The sequence below is a fragment of the Schistocerca gregaria genome, chromosome 4, assembly GCF_023897955.1.
Source record: "Schistocerca gregaria isolate iqSchGreg1 chromosome 4, iqSchGreg1.2, whole genome shotgun sequence".
Taxonomy (NCBI): domain Eukaryota; kingdom Metazoa; phylum Arthropoda; class Insecta; order Orthoptera; family Acrididae; genus Schistocerca; species Schistocerca gregaria.
The window spans coordinates 159,860,572-159,867,693 of NC_064923.1; positions in this window are offsets into that span (position 1 = coordinate 159,860,572).

The following is a 7,122-nucleotide window of genomic DNA, read 5'->3' on the forward strand; positions in this document are numbered from 1 at the left end:
ATAGATACCTATTTCTCTTCAACTCAGCCCCCCACTCTTTGAGACTTCGAACGCGTCTCACCACTCCAGAACTCCAGATTGTAAGACACTGGAGGGCTCGTTGTCAATGAAAGGAACTGTTACGCTAACACATGCAATCTACATCTCTGTTCCGCACTTTAATTACCATATTATCAAGGCCTTAGCGACATAATTGCCTGAGCGAAAAGTTGGAGTAATGTTTCACAAATCCAATAATGAAATGTTAATGCACCTGTACGCCTGGACTGTTGCTATACGCTTCTGTATGAGAACCTTGTAGCTTCACAAACGAATCCTACATATCTTATTTGTAAAGAAATGTTTAGCAAAAACCACGAATGGTTCATCTCACTAATCGAATTGTAAGTAGGCTGTTTAGGTTTTCTTATTGGTAACGCCACGTAGCGCTCCGTATGAAAATCACTGGCTGTGCTGTGTGCTGTCAGTGGCTGGTTGGTATTGTTGTAATACTCGCCATTGTAGTGTTGGGCAGCTGGACGTTAGCAGCGCGTAGCGTTGCGCAGTTGGAGGTGAGCCGCCAGCAGTGGTGGATGTGGGAAGAGAGATTGCGGAGTCTTGAAATTTGTAAGACTGGATGTCATGAACTGCTATATATATTATGACTAAAGGTAAATAAATTGTTTGTTCTCTATCAAAATCTTTCATTTGCTAACTATGCCTATCAGTAGTTAGTGCCTTCAGTAGTTTGAATCTTTTATTTAGCTGGCAGTTAATGGCGCTCGCTGTATTGCAGTAGCTTGAGTAACGAAGATTTTTGGTGAGGTAAGTGATTTGTGAAAGATATAGGTTAATGTTAGTCAGGGCCAATCTTTTGTAGGGATTTTTGAAAGTCAGACTGCGTTGCGCTAAAAATATTGTGTGTCAGTTTAAGCACATTCGTGTATAATTGTTCAAAGAGGACGTTTCATAATGAAGGCGTTGTCAGGTTTCCCTTGAAACAGAAATCCTCTGATTACCGTAACAGCTCCATAGAGAATCATCCTATATTCCCGGCTTTGGCTCGAAATGAGCGGAACTGTTGTTTCTGTGAGACAAAAGAAAACTAAAATGAGTTAGAGTGAACAGCGAAACAAATTAGAGGAAATGTGTAAAATGGAACAAGAATTCGCAAGTGATCTTTTGGTTGGTGACTTGTTTGAGGTTTGTGTGCACATCTGGGAAGAAATCGTACTTGTCACACTTCGAACATGGTTTGTGTGAAGCGTAGTAAAAAGTAATGCCTCCGGATACTTCATGTGAAAACTCTTAAACCTTTTTAAATAAAACAAACTTTATTAACGTACTATATATTTATGTCTCAACATAGCCACTCTGGTGGCGAACACATTTCTCCCAACGGGAGAAAGGTTTGTTGAACTTTGACTTTGTTAACAGAGCCACCTCATCACCTCTGCTTGCTCCGCTTCATCACTATCAAAGTAGAGACCTCTAGGAAAACTAATAAAAGTCGGATGGGTCCTAGTCAGTACTGTAAGGAAGACGATCGATGACAGTGAACGCACGGGGTCAGATATCGCAGCGTTCGTGTGTGGTGTGGCATTGTCATGATGAAGGAGAGGGTGCTGCATTGTGGATTAATTCTTCGGATTCGCATTTTCAGTTTTCTTGGAGATTAAAGCACGTTGTTTGCACGCACTGACACAGTTACGTTACACACCGACATGTTGAATCCTGAAATTTAGAGCCCTTTAGCGACAGAGGGTTGCAAATTGCGTCAGCGAAGCGAGAAAGTTGACTCACTAATATACATGACACGTAATACTTTCATAGAGAACATAGTAAAAACTTGGGAGGTATTACTTTCAGTACGCTCTCGTACATTCCTTGCCACATGTTGCCATCCATTATCCTACTGAAGTTAAGCAATTGGAATTGCCGGAACTAGGATGGTACTTCAGACTCTGAAGCGTACCAAGTGTAAGGCATATTGTTTAGGTTGCCTTATCTACTAGTTAAGATCCCTTGCTGCTTTCTAATGTGGCTCAATCCGTCATACGATGGCTACTTCAAAAGTAGGGAACGATAAGGCGCGAAATGGAAACCACAGTGAAAATCAAAACTGTTTTATTGGCAACCGTTAGCTGCAACTTACAGCTACTTATCTCCATAGTCGCGGATCCGACTTAGACGTTTGTCGTAGCGTTGGACCAACCTTACAATACCTTCGTTATAGAAGGCAGCCGCCACTGCTTTCCGCCACTTATCTACGCTGTCCTACAGCTCGTTGTCTGTGTCAAAATCTTGTCTTCATAGCCAGCGGTTCATGTGAGCAGAGATGAAACTCAGAGGGAGACAATTACGGGTTGTATTGTGGGTAATCAAACATTTCCAATTTAAAACGATGCAGGAGCATATTCATTGCCCTTGCAGAATGCGGCTGAGAATTATTTTGAAGAAGAAAACGCACAGTTGGCTGCATAGCTTGAGGCGAAGTTTCTCACCAGGCCTTCGGACTTGGCGGGAGACACTGTTGTTCTAGGTATCTTTATGTGCCCCCTGTGTGCTCAGAACTAAAAAGAACGACGTAACGGGATCCATGGGCATACTAGAGACACTGCTCAACACATCTGTGCAAAACTTCATCGGATTTTCACTGTGGTTTCCGTTTCACCACCGATGATTCCTTACTTTCCGAATAACCCTCGTGTTTTTCATCTATACGATGGGCGGCTACACATTGTAGACTGTCATAAAACTTCGTATAGGGGAAGTAAGGTCATCCTTTTCACTATACAGTTCATCATTGGCTGCATTCATGTGACGTGAAGCTTCCGGCGATTTTTGACCTTACAGTTTTATGTTTGGCGCGGTAAGTATAGTGAAGTGACAGATATTCCATGCGGAATAATTCCACGGTGCTCGGCCTTAGGCTAGACTTTGAGAGGCTCTAGGAGAGGGAAACTATATATCAATCCTATTGAAGGCAGAGGTGCAGTAAGATAAGATCGTTTCATTTGGCAGTTACAGGGAAATTCTTGGAGACTGCTGCATAGATTTCAGTCTCATTTGCTTACGGCTACTGTGTCATTCAGAGAAAAAAGAACGTACCACACGTGCAAAACTGATCTGAAGAATTCAGTGCATTCTTTGAGTACTGGGTAACTGAGGACTGTTTCTATATCACGTTAAGCAACGTCACAACGCATATACGAACTACAATTCACTATCTTTTAGTATTTGAAGTATTGCCTTAGTGTAGCCGTAATGTTATCCTAGGAAGAGATTTACTGTAGGCATCACAAGAAAATATAGATTGTCGAAGAATGCAGCTCTACTTCATTTAACGATTGCTACCACCGAAGGAACACTTACTTCATCGTTATCAAGGAGATACGCTTTAAACAACAGACTTGACACTCAAACTGTGAAGCTCTAGTGTGGTGCAAGAAGCTGCTCATATTCATAAACGAAATTCATAATGCAAATACTATCAAAACCTCAAATGGACATGAAGAGCTCTGGGTCACTAGCTGCCATCCAAAGCCGCATATCTTACCGAAAGGTATGTGCTTGGGAATAGCTGAACTACTGCAGCAAGGTCAGTTCATAACGATCGACGTAAAGTTGTACTATACTACTATTATTGACTATCCATCGGAGCCATCACCTCTCCAGGAGTCGTACTGAGTGAGGAACAACGTCGGCGAATGCTGACAAATTTGCGTTAAAATCTGGAGAGGTGACAAGGCGCACCACATGACCCAAAATGAAACATCTTATTAGCACTCAGGTTCACATCCCGTCATATAGGGTGCCTCCAGCTGAAAATCAGATAATTCAGAACGAAGTGTAGAAGATGCCACAGCACATCATTCAACTGTCAGCAGGTCTTTCATTCACCTGAGTGACCTTCGTAGAGGGGAAGAAAGCATGGTGTTTGTGTGCTGGATAGTATAACTATTGGCAGATGGAGACTGACAAGCCTAACTGGCAAAATAATTCTTCCATAGCACTCGATGATCTCTGTGGGTTCAAAGTTATGCCGTTTCACCTGTGCAGCGCGCCAGTCATTTCTGGACGCATGATAGACAACGTGTTTCATCTACAATATTCCATTTTCACCAGCTGCGACATAGTCGCGTAGCCAGTTGCTAAAACGACTGTGTGGACGATGTGGCCTATTCTACAATTTATTTTACATTTATGTGACGATGCTGTGCTGAGTATATTTATATATTTTGACGATGCCATTACGGCCTTATTACTTTAGGACATGGTGTAGAAAAGATCTCTGGATGGTCATTACTGACTGAAACCGGTCACCGTCAAAAGAACTGATATTGTGATCAAAAGCTCGAATCAAAAACATTTATAATATTCCATGACTTTGCCAAATTTCTGTAGGAAGACTGAAGAGAAATAAGACGATTACTGGAGAAGTGGCATCATCTTCTGGTTCTACTTGTAACACTTGATTATCAGTCTGACATTCGATGTTCATGCATTTATCTGAATGGGAAAGACGTATCGTTATTCCTTTGGATTTCTTGGCTCAACGCTTTCTTATACGGTTCGATGCGTTGAGACGGCGGCTAGCTGTCTCTTGGATGCCCGACTTGCGGCGGCCGTAAACAGACTGCAGCCGAATGGTTGTGGGCGGGCGGCTGCCAAGTTGTGTTTCGCTACACGGCGCCTCTGTCTCCCCCAGTTGGCACCGCTTCCAGGATCCCCAGGGCAATGTATTTCTGCACCGAGCACTACCGTTTGTTCTTCCTGCAGACCTACTTCTCCTCGTCCGCTCTCATTTTATTGCGCTCGTGGTCAGTACGCTAGAGCGAGTAGCACCGGAGAATCTGTGGCGATACCTGAGTAACAGTCTAATACACTCTCATAGGAGTGTGGCATCAGTAAGCTTAACGAATGCCGGCAAAAAATAAACGCACTCAGCCTTTGATCACGATGGAAGGGCGTAAAGTACGACAGTTTTTCTTGATAACTATTCAGATGTTGAGGCATATTCCGTAATTTTTAATTAATTACCTCCAAACATTGACAGACATCGATGTGTGAGAAGTCCCCGTCTCCGTAGGTCATAACGTACGCTTTGTATATTGCAGTACTTACATACACTACTGGCCATTAAATTGCTACACCACGAAGACGACGTGTTACACACGCGAAATTTAATCGACAGGAAGAACATGCTGTGACATGCAAATGATCAGTATTTCAGAGCATTCACCCAAGCCTGGCGCCGTTGGCGACACCTACAACGTGCTGACACTAGGAAAGTTACCAACCGATTTCTCATACACAAACTGCAGTTGACCGTCGTTGCCTGCTGAAACGTTGTTGTGATGCCTCGTGTAAGGAGGAGAAGTACGTAACAGCACTTTTCAGACTTTGATTAAAGTCGGATTGCAGGCTATCGCAATTGCGGTTTATCGTATCGCGACATTGTTGGTCGCGTTGGTCGAGATCCAATGACTGTTAACAGAATATGGAATCGGTGGATTCAGGAGGGTAATATGGAACGCCGTGCTGGATCCCAACGCTCTCGTGTCACTCGCAGACGAGATGACAGGCATCTTATCCGCATGGCTGTAACGGATTGTGCAGCCACGTCTCGATCCCTGAGTCAACAGATGGGGACGTTTGCAAGACAATAACCATCTGCACGAACAGTTCGACAACGTTTGCAGCAGCGTGGGCTATCAGCTCGGAGACCATGGCTGCGGTTACCCTTGACGCTGCAACACAGACAAGAGCGCCTGCGATGGTGTACTCAACGACATTCCTGGGTGCACGAATGGCAAAGAGTCATTTTTTCGGATGAATCCAGGTTCTGCTTACAGCATCATGATGGTCGCATCCGTGTTTGGCGACATCGCGGTGAACGCACATTGTAAGTGACATTCGTCATCGCCATACTGGCGTATCACCCGCCGTGATGGTATAGGGTGCCATTGGTTACACGTCTCGATCACCTCTTGCTCCAATTGACGGCACTTTGAACAGTGGACGTTATATTTCAGATGTGTTGCGACCCGTGGCTCTACCCTTCATTCGATCTCTGAGAAACCCTACATTTCAGCAGGATAATGCACGACCGCATGTTGCAGGTCCTGTGCCGGCCTTTCTGGATACAGAAAACGTTCGACTGGTGCCCTGGCCAGCACAGTCTCCAGATCTCTCACCAATGGAAAACGTCCGGTCAATGGTGGCTGAACAACTGGCTCGTCACAATACGCCAGTCACTACTCTTGATAACCTGTGGTATCGTGTTGAAGCTGCATGGGCAGCTGTACCTGTACACGCCATCCAAGCTCTGTTTGACTCAACGCGCAGGCATATCAATGCCGTTATTACGGCCAGAGGTGGTTGTTATGGGTACTGATTTCTCAGGATCTACGCACCGAAATTGCGTGAAAATGTCAGTTCTAGCATAATATATTTGTCTAATGAATACCCGTTTATCATATCATTTCTTCCTGGTGTAGCAATTTTAATGGCCAGCAGTGTATTTTGTCTCATCTCAGGAGTTATTCTTGGACGTTCCACCTTACGCAAGACACTGTCTGAAATCGTTATAATAGATTTACATTTGAATTTCATCCCAAAGTAATTTACACAGGGTGAGTCAGCTACCTTACCGATCTGTTTTATGCAAACTGCCATACGTCTTTATCAGGAACGGTATCCAGACAAGCGACAGCCCAGCCACGTAATCAGTGTAATTTCCTTCTCAGCGCTTTGTGCGATTATTGACTAACGAAATGATACCGTGAAAAATATAAGGAGAACTGGCCATAAGTTACGTTTTTTTTCTGGACCAAAATATGCCACAGTTCTACCACTCCTATCCCAAGTGTCTACAATATCTCTTTGTGTAGTAAGTGAGGTAGTTATACAGATTTTGAATCTCCCTGAAAGTTTATTTCGTTTATAGTACTTAGTCATTCGCAAATAGTTACCTTATAAAGTGTGTTTCATCATCGGAAACAACGAAATTAACAGAAGATATCAAAGTGGGAAGCCGTGGAAACAACAACTTTCTGGTATGTAACGTGTGAAGTTTGATATACGATTCACGACGTTAATGTGCTAAAGTAATTTCATAAACAAACATAGTACATTAGT